We start from the raw sequence: 13,495 nt of genomic DNA on the forward strand, positions 1-13,495 counted from the left end.
CCCTAGTCTCCCTCCACCTGCTCCAATATAGTGTTGTGTGATCATGAGGTGTATTCCATGGCTGTGGTGAGTGGGCAGTGCGGGCATCATCCGGCATATGCCAGCTGATGTCACCGCACCACCCCACTTACACCCTCAGCCATCAGTGTCTAAGTGCGGTTTAAAATTGGAAGTGGGCACCGGCACTCGGGAGGAGGCTGAAATATCCCCCTGCCAAATGCCGTTGAATGTGCTCACTCCCAAGGCCCTAAGTGTGTGTTTGTGTGGAATGTCGTCAGTGGAAGTGTATAAGGTGCAAATAAAATTGTGGGGCAGGTTGCCACAGGAATGCGGAAATGGGGTCCATACCCGCACTCCCTGACTTGCCCACCCCCCAAGGTCCTATGTGTATGTTTGTGTGATGATGTGAGGGAGCAGGAGGAGAGAAATATGCGGGGATGGGGAGGAATGGCTGGTTGGGCTTAGCCCTCCAGGGAGCCAGCTCCCCTACTGGCCCCAATAGGCACCTCTGTTGTCAAACTGCCACCCAGGGCATGGAGACCCCAGCCCATCCTGCCAGGGCCCAAAGCAGCAGCATTACAGAGCCTCACGGAGTCCGAGGGCACCAACCCAGCCCCATCCCAGCAGAATATCTATGCCCACCCCTGCATTTGCACAACTTCCAGAATATATAAGACATGGGACATCCAGGTAAGGTTTGGTCCTCCCCGTCCTGGACCTCCCCCTCCCCTGTGATGGAACGGCAGAGGAGCCAAGGTCTACCTGATGCCCCCGAACCCGGGCCAGGCACTGCTGAGTGTTCCTGCCTTCTTCCCGGCAGCATACATGTCAGGACCTGACCCCCAAGGCCCCGCCCAGATCCCCACACAGGGCCGGCCACCCCCAAACCCCGAGCCCCCAGGCCCCCACCCAGACCCGCCCAGGGGTATTGCAGCCGCCAGGCAGTGACCCATGGCCGCCGCCAAGATCCCCAAGGGGCCCCACTCACAACCGCCAGCAGTCCACCCCCCGAGGCAACCCAAGCACCTCCAGAGGGGGGCAACAGCCCCCCAGTCCCAGACACCCCCAGTGAACCCACCTCCAGGGAACATCCGGATACTCCAAACTCAGACCCCACACCCCCCCACCCACACCATCCCGCAGGACAACATCAATGGCCCCCCACCCTCGCTATGTGATGGAACCGATCAAAGGAGCCCAGAGAGATTCATCTGAAGTGGAAGCAGAGGCTATATCAAGTGCAATATGATCTAACAAAAGATTTCTATACTGGTTAATGCAGAGACTTTCTCTATTTTTCCAATTCAAGAGGATAGTTTTCTTAGCGATGCATATGGCAGTCAGAACCACGTGAACCAAAGATGTTGCAATCGGGACATCGTGCAGCTGTCCCAGTAAACAAAGAGAGGGGGAAGTTGGGATATGACATTTCAGACATTTTGACAGATCCTCACATACTCTACCCCAAAATTCCTGGACAGGTGGGCAGGACCACAGTGCATGAATGTAATTGTCAGAAATGTTGTTTGTGCAGTGTGTACAGGTGTCAGACGACACAAACCCCATCTTGAACATCCGATGACCTGTATAGTGTACTCTGTGTAGAATTTTGTACTGAATTAATTGTAAATTGGGGTGTCTGATCATTTTAAAAGTTTTTAAACAAGTTTGGGACCAGAAGTCCTGGTCAAAGCTAGCTGATAGATCCACCTCCCATTTTTCAATAGGGATTGCAATTTTATCGTCTATTTTGGACAGTGTCTTATATACTTTAGACAGTAGTTTGGGGGGTTTGAGATTATAAAAGTCTAATACCCTTGGTGGTGTTTGTAATTCTATTTTATTGAGCTTAAATTTTTGTTTGACTACAGATTTAATTTGGTGATATTCTAAAAAGCTATTCTTATCCATTCCAAATTGGGAGACTATTTGATTAAATGGGATGAAGTCCAATCCTTCATATATGTGTTCCAGGTATAGGATTCCTTTATTTTTCCAGTCCGGAAGGTTCATCATTTTGTTGTTTTGCAAAATGTCAGGATTGTTCCAGATAGGTGTGCGTCTGCATGGTACTAGTGAAGACTCTGTCATTTTAAGATACTCCCACCATGCTGTCAGAGAGGTGCTGATACTAATACTTTTGAAGCTTTCATGTTTTCTTATGCTTGGGCTAATAAATGGTAAGTCTGAAAGCTCTATCGTATTGCAAAGTGTCTGTTCTATATCTAACCAGGACTCGTCTAATGGGTTATCTTGCAACCATCTTGGTATATATTGCAGCCTGTTGGCTAAGAAATAATAATAAAAGTTGGGTAAATCCAGTCCTCCTCTGTCTTTGGTCTTCTGAAGCGTTTTTAAGCTAATTCGTGGAGGTTTATCCTGCCAAAGGAATTTAGTAATTGAGGAGTCCAGAGATTTAAACCAGTCAGCTGGAGGTTTGTTTGGGATCATCTAGAATAAGTAATTTATTCTGGGTAAGACCATCATTTTAATTGTAGCAACTCTCCCCATGAGTGATATTGGTAAGGATTTCCATCTTGCAAGATCATCTTCCACTTTCCTTAAAAGTGGGATGTAATTCAGTTTGGTTAGATCTGCTAACTTGGGAGAGATATTAATTCCCAGGTATGTGATATTCCCTGACTCCAATTGTGTATTAAGCAAATTGACAAATGAGAAATTAATTGGTAGAACTGTGGATTTTAACCAGTTTATAGAGTAATCTGAAACTCTGGAAAAAGAGTTTATCAGTTCTATTGCTTGGGAGAGAGAGGATTGAGAATTCTGGAGAAAGAGTAAAACATCATCTGCATAAAGACTGATCTTATGTTCTATTTTCTTACACTTTATCCCTTTAATATCTGTTGTTTGCCTAATTGCTGCTGCTAGTGGTTCAATAAAGATAGCAAATAGTGAGGGGGAGCGTGGGCATCCCTGCCTGGTCCCCCTCTGAAGACAGAAGCTAGCTGACATTTGGTCGTTCGTCCTGACACGTGCTGTTGGTGAACTGTATAATGTTTGTAGCCAGTTTATGAAGAAGTTCCCAAAACCAAATTTATGTAAAGTTGCAAATAAGAACTTCCAGTTAACTCTATCAAAAGCTTTTTCTGCATCTAGAGATAATATACTAGTTTCTATGTTTCTACTGTAAGAGAAATCTATCAAATTAAGTAATCTACGTGAATTTGTGGGTGATTGTCTACCCTTAATGAAACCAGTTTGGTCAGGGTGTATTATGAAGGGGGTTACCTTCTCTAATCTTTTGGCCAGGGCTTTACAAATTATTTTGAGATCAACATTAATAAGAGAAATTGGGCGATAGCTGGTAGGAAATGCCGGGTCTTTGCCTGGTTTTAACAAGAGACTAATATTGGCTGAATTCATGTTTGGCTGTAATCTGCTGCTCTCTTCGATTTCCCTCACCATTCTGAAAAATATTGGAGCCAGAATGATCCAGAATTCTTTGTAGAATTCTACTGGGAACCCGTCTGGACCTGGAGCTTTCCTATTCGTCATGGATTTAAGGGCTTCCTGGAGCTCCGCTGATGTTAGTGGCGAGTCCAGGACTGTAACTTGGCTGTCTGATAATTTAGGAAGTGTTATCCTGTCAAGGAACTCATTGATCTCATTTTCTGATGGGTTTATCTGTGGTGAGTTCAACGTTTGGTAAAAGTCTCTGAAGGTGTTGTTTATTCTTTCAGGGTCATATACTATATTCCCGGTTGAGTCTTTAACAGCAGATATGGTAGTTTTCTCTTTATTTATTTTTAATTGGCTAGCTAAGAATTTACCTGATTTATTACTATGTTCAAAGTTTTCTATTCGTAGTCTTTGTGCTAAAAATTGTGTCTTTTTGTCAATAATTCCATGAAGTTCTAATTTAGCTTTACGTAATTTGCTCATTAACTCTTCTTCTGTGGACGCCTCTAAAGACTTGATGATTTCTTCTAACTCCTGAATACGTTTGTTTTCCGTTTTTTTCTTATGTGATGAGAAAGAGATTATTTTACCTCTCATCACTGCCTTTCCTGCCTCCCAAAGAATAGATGCTGATGTTCCAGGCAGGTCATTATGTTCTAAATATAAACCCCACTCCTTTTTAAAAAATTCTATAAAACCTTTGTCTTTAAGCAGTGATGTATTAAACCTCCAGTTTTTGCTTGGTGGGATTGTCTTTTTATTTACCAGAGTTAAAGAAACTGGAGCATGGTCGCTGACAACTATGGGGTGTATCTCAGTGTCTGAAATGTCAGCCAACAATGAGCTGCTGACTAGAAAATAATCCAAACGTGAATGAGAGTGATGGACGTGCGAAAAAAAAAAAGTATACTCTCTACGGTTAGGATGAAGAGATCGCCATGCATCACAAAGCCCATAATCACTCATGTACTGTTTAACTATGTTAGTGGATTGCCAATTGCGCTGAGTCCCAGCTGTACTGAGCCAGTCTGTTAAGGAATTCATCCAAAAATTAAAATCACCTCCAAGTATAAGTGGACAGTCCAAGTGTTCAGAGAGTACAGAGAAAAAATTATGAAAGAATGGAGGGTCATCAATATTTGGACAGTATATGCTGATGATACATAAGCGTTGGTTCTGTACAGATAATTTTAACATCATAAATCTACCCTCTGGATCAGAAACTGTGTCCAATACTGTGAAATTGATGTTTTTGTGTCTTTGCCTAGAGTTATAGCAGGCAGAGAACATGCTGGGAAACTCAGGTGTCTTAAGTTCATCTGCGGATGTGGCAGATCTATGAGTCTCTTGTAACAATATTACGTCTGCTTGCACTCTCTTTAACTGATCAAAATTTTTTAATGTCTTCTCTATGGAGCCAGCCCCATGTACGTTCCATGAGACAAACATTAGTGCACCCATAGATGTGTGTGTGAGTAGCTAAAATATGACGCCTTCATGTGAATAAGATGGAATAAGTATATAAATGTATAAATAGTATGTTAATAAATAACAAAAAAGTAAATAATAATAATAATAATAAAGATCCAACAGTGTTTGTGGTTGTATTATTTGACGCATAAATTATGATATTGTGCTGTGAATTTAATATATGTGTGTGTGTGTGTGTGTGTGTGTGTGTGTGTGTGTGTGTGTGTGTGTGTGTGTGTGTGTGTGTGTGTGTGTGTGTGTGTGTGTGTGTGTGTGTGTGTGTGTGTGTGTGTGTGTGTGTGTGTGTGAGTGAGTGAGTGAGTGAGTGCGTGTGCATGCATGTGCGTGCATGTGTGTGTGTGCGTGTGTGTCCGTGTGCGTGTGTGTGTCGAGTCTGACGCAGTGTTGGAAAGTTGTGTGGTTGTGCCATACAGGTGTAAAGGTACAGAAGCAGGTAAAAAGGAAGGGAAGGTACAGATATAGGTTAAAAAAGAAGTAAGAACTAAAAAGAAAAGGTAATAGGGGTGTGGGGTGGTGATTAACAGGTGATCTTATCATCTACAAAACGGATTTAGCAGCTGTTTAATCCTGACGGAATCAAACCCAGTGAATCCTGATAAGAATAATAAATGTCTGACCTGATGTTGGGCTAAAACAGCCAGTCAGTCACTCCTCGCTCCTTGTAAAGTTTATTGTCCACATAAAGCTTATCCACCGAGATGACAGCTCTCTTCCCATCCTGGATAAACTTTTTACGCAGCGGAAAGAGGACCCTGCGCCGATCCAGAATCTCCTTCGGGAACTGATCATTCACGCTGAAATCTTTTCCTTTGAGCTCTCTTCCGTGACTTTTAACAAGATCCTTCTGCTTAAAATGTTCAAATTTAGCCACGATGGGACGAGGTCTTCTGCTGTCCACTCTTTTAGCTCCAAGGCGATTTACCCGGTGAAATGTGATGTTTTTAACTTTTTCTTCGGGTATCTTCATTTCATGTCTGAAGAAAGTTCTTTATTGTTTGCTCGCAGTTCTCCGCCCCTCCCGTCTGCTCCGGCAGACCTGCAAACACCAAATTATCCCTCATGCTGCGGGCCTGAAGGTCCAAAACCGTCTCCTTCAGAGTTTTGTTGTCCAGGGTGATCCGCGTCATTCCCTCTTCCAGGGAAGAGACGGACTTCCGCAGAGACGCGTTCTCAGCAGCGAGCCGCTCAACCTGTTCCTGGCTGAACTCCAGAGATGTTCGGAGGTTCTGAAACTCCTGGTGAAGAACCTCGAGCAGATGAAGTCGCCCCTCAAATCCCAGAAGCCGTTTATCAATAGAATCTAATAATTCTAATACGTCTTTCCGGGGAGATGAGGCCTCAGGCGAGTCCTGAGGACGGCTCCTCTTGGTCCCAGCAGGTGTTTCAGCCTCAGCTGCTGATTTCTTCGGACCCATGACGAATAACTCGAAAACTTCGTCAATATAATTTAGTAAACTTTCTGAATTCTCTTCACTTACCTCCAGATTGAGTGAGTTATACTTACCAGATTATTTTTTGCGTTGTCAGTAAATAAATTAGGCGAAAATGTGTCTTAATTGTTTGTGGATGTTTGTTAACGAGCTGCCATCAGCTTAAAACGCTGCCGTGTATCCGGTGATCGGCCGTCAGCGCATGCTCACCTCCTCCCCAGCTTCACCTGAAGTTTGTTTTTACTGCAGCGATTTTGCTTTGGATTGCATTAAATCTTAAAATTTTGATAGAAAAAATGACCAATGATTGCAGGTTTCATTGTAAAGTAGGAGAAAGATTTGTGAACAACACATATGACCTGATCAAACAGACAAACTTAAAATAGGGCCAGTTAAAAAGTGTCCTAGAAAACCTTCATGTTAAAAATTTCATAGCAGTAAAAGCAAATACAATTTTACAACTTTACATTACCATAAATTTTAAATTTCATGGTTATTCCAATAGAATTATTCTGAAATAACATCCAAATATATATCCTATTACACAATTCCACATAATCTGAAATGTACATCAGTGTAAAATTAGTTTTTCAAAATGTTGTGTAATTTTTTTTTTAACTAGAGTTGTAGCTGTCCTCACTCAGACTAGCAGTTAGCTCATCCATCTGGTCAGAACTCATCTTTGTTTTTTTCAAACAAACCACTGAAGGTATTCAAACAGAAGTTTAATGTAGTATAACATTAAATTAAAAGATTTCTGTAATATCTTTTTACTAGGGCTGTCAATCTATTAAAATTTTTAATTGCGATTAATCGCATGATTGTCTATATTTAACTCGCTGTTAATCACAAACTTAATTTTTAATAACTTTTAATAATGATTAAAAAATGTTTTTATTTCAAAAAATAATTTTTTATGAAAATATGTTCATTATAACTGGAGCAAATTCAAACATAACAAAAAGTTCAGAATCTTCATGAGAAAAACAAAAATATTCAAAGTGCAATTAAGCATAACCTTCCTTACAATAACAGTTTTACCTTATATGGTTCCACCCAGGTAAGGACTCACAAAATCAACACGTGAGAATAAAACTAGGACAAAGAGAGGTGTGTGATTTAGAACCAGGACTCTGCCTGTGCATTTTAAACATAGCTTATTGTTTCTGGTGAACAAAAAAAAGGCAACGCTTCTGGGTTTTGTTTTTCTTTCCTATCCCAGTGAACCACTCCAGGTTATTTTTTGGGCTCTCCCAGTTACTTTTTTGTACTTAGCCAGTTGCTCAAGCAGACGAGCATTTTCACATTTTCTGAACAACATGCCCAGAAAATGAGAATAACGTCTCACATGGTATGGGTGTGGCAGGTGTTGCCAAGTACGTCTGTGCAAGGGATGCCATCACACTGTGTGCACCTTCATGTCTGGACCACCATTTCTGGGGACAGTCCTCTGTATCAATAGTAGGTTCTGCCTTGTATCGATCCAAAGATCTCTCAATACAGTCCTCTTCTTCATCAGATGAAAAATCCTGGGAAAGCATGAGGACGTTTTTTTTTTCTTGGGGGGCTCCGATGTTGCTGAATCTTCAGGCTGTGCTGGTGTCTGCCTCTCCCTTAGCAAAGCAGTGATTAGTCGCCACACTTCAACCCTGTCAGGCTTGCTAAGACACTTGAGATCCTTAAACCTAGGATCGAGTGCAGTTGCAACCTTGAGCCATGTGACGTTGGCTTTATCCTTGCGCTTCTCTATTTCTGTTTTGAGAGTCACTTTAAACTTCACCATGTAAGCTGGGTCCTCCTCAGAGACCTCCAATACTCGCAGGAGGTGGCACAATGCTGGCAACACCACAGAGCAGGAAACAAACTTCTCTCCTCCCAGAAGATCATTGATGTATCTTCAGTAAGACAGAATAAAATTTCAGTCAGAAACAGAGAAACCAATCACCTAGACTAAATTACTTCCACCCCCCTCTCTCCTTACACACACACACACACACACACACACACACACACACACACACACACACACACACACACACACACACACACACACACACACACACACACACACAATCAATCAATCAATCAAAGCTTTATTTATAAAGCGCCTTCCGCAACCCTATCAGGAAGCCCAAAGCGCTGAACATGGTACAGTTGTAAGTAATTATACAGAATAAATCAACAATAAAAGAAATTCAAATTACAAAATACAAATTACAAAATACAAAATGGAAATAACAAGATAGATGAAACATTCCGGTAAAATACAAATGTGTGAAACACAATTGGATTGAGTGGATGGATTGAGTGTACCAATGAAAACTGTGGAATGGATTCAACATAATAGAGGGCCATAATCAAACATGTTCTGGAAAACGCCAAGCGGAGGAGGTGTGTTTTTAGGTGATTCTTAAAGACTGGCAGAGAAGGGGACAGCCTAACTGAGGGTGGCAACTGGTTCCAGAGTAACGGTGCTAAGACTGAGAAAGCCCGGTCCCCACGGGTACGACACCTAGACCGAGGGACAGCGAGCAGGCCTTGGTCAGAGGAGCGCAGAGCGCGTGATGGGGAATGTCTGTTCAGGAGTGTAGCCAGATAGGGGGGAGCACCACCCTGGAAGAAATGATAAACAAAGACGAGTATTTTGAATTGTGAGCGATAGGAAATCGGAAGCTAGTGCAGGGAGGCCAGAACTGGACTGATGTGGTCCCGTTTCCTGGTCCCAGTCAGGAACCTGGCAGCGCTGTTCTGCACAACCTGTAGGCGACGCAGTGTTGACTGACACAACCCTGCGTAGAGAGAGTTGCAGTAGTCAAGCCGAGAAATTACAAAGGCATGCAGTACCCGCTCCAGGTGGGCTCTCGACAGCATATGCTTGATTTTAGCAAGGCGTCTCAGGTGAAAGAAACTGGACCGGATCACAGAATTGATGTGAGCATCAAATTTAAGTCCGACATCAAGTTTCACCCCCAAACTGGTAACAACTGGTTTTGAGTATGGAGAAAGAGGGCCAAGATCAGCATAACGATCCACATTCCTGCTGTTGGGGTGAAAAACAATGAGCTCTGTCTTTCCCTCATTCAGATGTAGATAGTTGGACATTAGCCAAGACTTCACCTCATTAACACAGGAGACAAAGGAGTGAATAGAGTGACCTTTCTCCTGACACAATGGAGAGTAAATCTGGCAATCGTCAGCATACAGATGGAATGATAGGCCATGTTTACGAAAGATTGACCCCAGAGGTAGCAGATAAATGGCAAACAAAAGTGGACCAAGGATCGACCCCTGCGGGACCCCCCACCGGAGCCCCTCCCAAGAAGAAAAAACATCACCCAGTTTAACACAGAATGTCCTGTTTTGGAGATACGATCTAAACCAGTCCAGAGCTGACCCTTTGATCCCAACCCAACGTTCCAAGCGATCGAGTAGAATCGCGTGGTCAACTGTGTCGAAGGCTGCTGTCAGGTCTAATAACAGAAGCAGCACAGATGTTCCCTGATCTAGTGATAGATAGATGTCATTTAGGACCCTCAGTAGAGCTGACTCTGTGCTATGGCCAGACCTGAACCCTGATTGGAAAACCTCAAACAGATCAGAGTCAGCTAAATGTGAGACCAGCTGCTGATAAACGACTTTCTCAAGCAGTTTAGATGTAAAGGGCAGGGTAGAGATAGGCCTGTAATTTTCGATCACAGAGACATCAGCACCAGGTTTCTTCAGGGTCGGCCGAATAACTGCTGCTTTCAAAGCAGCTGGGACCACACCTGTGCTGAGGCTCCCATTGATAATCTGACCAAGTGATGGGCCAAGGCACGGAAAGGCAGCCTTCCAGAGACGAGGCGGTAGAACATCAAGTGGAGAGCCAGATGGCTTCTGCCTCGCAACTAGCTTACTCAGCTCAGAGTATGAAACTGTATTGAGGGAGCTCAGGGTGGGTGATGATGGAGGAACTGGAACAGGGTCAACAGAGTTACCAGAAATGACTGCTCTAATGCCTGATACTTTATCAACAAAGAATTTGTGAAAAGCTTCAGAGTTTCCAGCAGCTGTAGGAGACATGGTGCTAGGCTCCTGATACACCAGAACTGAGTTTAGCGTTTTGAAGAGAATCTTAGGATTATTGGAGTTTGTCTCAATGATGTCTGCAAAATAGGCCATTCTGGCGGCCCTCACTGCATCCTGATAAGCAACCAGAGATGCTCTGAACAACTCACGCGAGACCTGTAGGCCATCCTTTTTCCACTTTCTCTCAGAGCATCTACACGCCCGCCTACAAGCCCGTGTGACATCAGAGAGCCAAGGCTCCCTCCTAGGCCGAGACTTGCAAAGCTTGAGAGGGGCAACCACTTCCAGGACCTGATTACAAAGTACATCAAAGTGTTGTGAATAGTGATCAACGTTAGATGGATCTGGGTTAAAGGTCTCTAACCTTACGGACATACAGTCCACAAACTTTGAAATAGTTTCTGCATCCAGGGCTCTGAACCTAGTAGCTGGAGCTTCACACACAGGGACAGGACATGGCAACGTAACATCACAGAGTATTGGAGAGTGGTCAGAGAACACAGGAGGCAAAGTCACAAGGTTCATGATGGGTAGACCATAAGAGATAACCAGGTCCAGGGTGTGACCCCTGGCATGAGTTGGGGATGATACCCATTGAGTTAGATTGAATGACTCTAGCAAATTAAAAAAACCTTTAGCAAGCACATTATCAGGACAGCAGATATGGATGTTAAAATCACCAAAAAATAGGACATAATCATATTTTAGGATGCAGTCTGCCACAAGATCACAGAAATCATTAAGGAAGTTAGAGTCAGTCTTTGGAGGCCGATAAATCAGCACAACGAGCAGGCGGGGGGAGATGCACAGTTCAAATAAGCACAGTTCAAAGGAAGAAAATGACATGGTGGGTGTAAGCTGTTTACAAGGAAAGCTGGATTTAAAAACAACAACCAGCCCTCCACCTCTGCCCCATGACCTGGGGATATTAAAACACGAGCAGCCAGGTGGTATGAGCTCGAGTAGGGAACTTGTGTCGCCAAACGGGATCCAGGACTCACAGATGCAGAGAAAACCCAGGTCATGCTGAATAAAAAAGTCACAAAGAATAAAAGTTTTGTTCAGCACAGACCTGGCATTGATCAAACCAAACCGGGTCTGCAGCGGGGCTGCAGCACAGAGATCGCGCACGGACCCAGTCCCCTCTAACTCTGTGCCTGTAACCGAGCGCAGATTCTCCCAGCAAACCCCAGTCTGGCGTGATCTTCGAGCCGATCGGCCGTGGCGCGGTGCCGATACACCATCAGAGCCGGCCGAGTTCCCTGGGCAGGGCGCCGAGTAATCCAGGAGACATCTCGGAACCATCGGGTCAGAAGCTGGGCCGGATCGGGCCAGCCGCTTGTTCAGGGATCCAGGCCGACGTCTCACGCGTCGGCTACCTCTCTTTCCTCGTCTTCTCCGATGCTTCCTTCTCGAGCTGGGGCGGACAGAGGGCCGACACATCACGGCTTGGGTGGAGAGAGCACGCGGGCAGTTCAACCAGCAGCATCGTCCGTGAGGTTCATAGTTCGCACAGCCCGGTTCCCAGCGCGCGCTGCCGGCTACATCAACGGAAGGACGAAGCCTCAGCAGCGCAGCTCGATCATATGTCAGCAGAGGATCCACACCATTCAAAAAAGGGATCAGCGACAAGAAAAGTGCATAAAAGCCAATAAAACGCCAATAAAAACCGATAAAATGCAAGGCATCAGTGCGTAAAGAGGACGAGCAGCTCGCAGCGTGACCGTGCGCAAGCGCCATCTCTCTCCTTATCCACACAAACACACACACACACACACACACACACACACACACACACACACACACACACACACACACACACACGCGCACACAGACTTGCTTTATTAACAAAAGACTGATAAATACAGGAGTTTCATGCCTGCAACGCTTCAGCACTGTTTCCAACTTTTTCAGTTTTTCCAGCTCAGCTGATGTTGGCATTGTGACGGTGGTTGCTTGTTGGGCCAGTGCAGCTCTCAGTGGTTCCTGATTTCTCAGAACACGCTTGATCATCTCTAGAGTACTATTCCATCTTGTTGACACATCCTGGGTGAGCGACTCTTTCTTGAGTGAGTGTGCGATTTGTTGTTGTTCCACTGCATTTGCTGGGCTGTGCTTGAAATGACCAACAACGTTTCTGCATTTTGTCAATGCACTGTCAAATGGACTGTTTTGTAGAGAAACTGCAATAGCTCGATGCAGACTGTGTGCAATGCAAGGCATATGCTCAAATGGAAGTTGCCTCGCCGCAGCAATCATGTTGCGTGCACTATCTGTGCTGACTTTAAGTTCAATGTTCCACTGCCTGCTACTTGCACAAAATGTTCAAAGCATGTGTCTGCAAAATGTCTGTCCTCTGTTTTCATAACAGTCAAAGCTTGTGACAGAAGTTCCCAGTTTGATGTAAAATAATGTGCTGTTACCCCGAGATAGCTGTGATTGCTCAGAGACGTCCAGTAGTCCCCTGTTAAGGCAACTGTTTTTGTCTGACTCAATGTCTCCTCCACTTTTGCTTTTTCATCTTGATACAGTTTTTGTATATTGGTTACCGTGGTGGCTCTCGAAGGTAATTCATACGTGCTGTCGCTTGATGCAATGCGAGTTACGTCAAGTAGTCCTTCATCCTCCACAATGTTAATCGGTCTGCTAGCTGTAGCTACCCATTTAGCAATGGCTGTTAAAAGCTTACATGATGTCAAATTGTCCAGGCATCTCTGCTGAAAACTTTCCAGCGTGGTTTGCTTTTGGCGAGGAGGAGGAGAGCTCTCTGCATCAGCTGTATGTTTCGCCAGCAGGTGGTATTTGAGACTTGAAGTACTATGATGATAGCTCAGTTCACATCGACAGTAAACACAGATGACTTTTGTCTTATCAGTTGTACTATCTGGTAGAGTTTTAAATGTAAACTTTCCATTCAAAATACCATTTTTGCTTTCCATCCTCTACCTAGCATCCGCCGACTGAGCATTAATGTTCTTGTTTATGTAGGCTATGGAACGCCAGGAGGGCAAATGGAAAGTACGGAAGCCTGCGCGTTAATCGCACGTTAATTAAATTAATACTGTTAAAAGGATCTTTGCATTAAT

At 44.1% G+C, this 13,495-nt stretch overlaps 1 protein-coding gene across 1 annotated transcript in view; it reads left to right on the plus strand.

The window, feature by feature from the left end:
• galt (galactose-1-phosphate uridylyltransferase) overlaps positions 1 to 13,495 on the plus strand; it is a 76,939-nt gene that overhangs the window by 30,255 nt on the left and 33,189 nt on the right. The gene's annotated exons all lie outside the window — the stretch shown is intronic.

This window comes from Nothobranchius furzeri, chromosome 6 (assembly GCF_043380555.1).
Source record: "Nothobranchius furzeri strain GRZ-AD chromosome 6, NfurGRZ-RIMD1, whole genome shotgun sequence".
Lineage (NCBI taxonomy): Eukaryota > Metazoa > Chordata > Actinopteri > Cyprinodontiformes > Nothobranchiidae > Nothobranchius > Nothobranchius furzeri.